Raw genomic sequence first — 1,164 nt, forward strand, 5'->3', positions numbered from 1 at the left:
AACAGCATTCTCACGTAGGTGTTCCTTTTGTCCAGGTGGGAAAGGGCAGTGTGGAGTGCGATTGAGATTGCATCATCTGTGGATCTGTTGTGGCGGTATGCGAATTGGGTCTAAGGTTTCCAACATGATGGTGTTGATGTGAGCCATGACCAGCCTTTCAAAGCACTTCATGGCTACCGAAGTGAGTGCTACGGGGCGGTAATCATTTAGGCAGGTTATCTTCGCTTTCTGGGGCACAGGGAATATGGTGGTCTGTGTGAAACATGTAGGTATTACAGACAGTCAGGGGAGGTTGAAAATGGCAGAGAAGACACTTGCCTGCCAGTTGGTCAGCGCATCCTTTGAGTACATATCCTGGTAATCAGTCTGGCTTCGTGACTTTGTGAATGCCAACCTGTTTATAAGGATCGGATCCTTTTTTTCAATTTTTCACCTAAAAAATGACAACACACACCGATCCCATAAAGGTTGAATGTCTTCCTCACATCGTGATCAGTCATTCGGAACAGCTGGTGCTCTCATGCATGCTTCAGTGTTGCTTGCCTCGAAGCGAGCATAAAAAGGCATTTAGCTCATCTGGAAGGCTCACTGGGCAGCTCGTGGCTGAGTTTCCCTTTATAGTCCGCATTAGTTTTCTAGCCCTACCACATCCGACGAGCATCTGACCCGGTGTCGTAGGATTCAATCTTAGTCCTGTATTGATGCTTTGCCCGTTTGAGGGCACAGTGGGATTTATTCTAAGCGTCCAGATTAGTGTCCCCCTCCTCGAAAGCGGTAGCTCTAGCCTTTAGCTCGGTGCAGATGTTGCTTCTAATCCATGGCTTCTGGTCAGGATATGTACATACGGTCACGGTGGGGACGACGTCGTCGCTGCACTTATTGATGAAGCCAGTATACTCCTCAGGCTAAACCAGGGGTTATTCTTGTGCCAAATAATTTTTTTTTTAGATTTAACATTTACCCAGATCTATAGAAAGTAACACATTGGCCCATCACATATTAATACTATTGATAGATGTTAAAGGCCAAACATGACAGCTGTTCAATATTACAAAATATCATGTCACTAGGGGTAGTGAATCAGTGTCAATTCGCAGACTTGAAAAATTGCAGATTTTTGCTAAAAATCTATAAGTATTACCAAAAACTAAATGACAGCATATA

This window comes from Oncorhynchus mykiss, chromosome 4, assembly GCF_057628025.1.
Source record: "Oncorhynchus mykiss isolate SJ-2025 chromosome 4, ASM5762802v1, whole genome shotgun sequence".
In the NCBI taxonomy this organism is placed as follows: domain Eukaryota; kingdom Metazoa; phylum Chordata; class Actinopteri; order Salmoniformes; family Salmonidae; genus Oncorhynchus; species Oncorhynchus mykiss.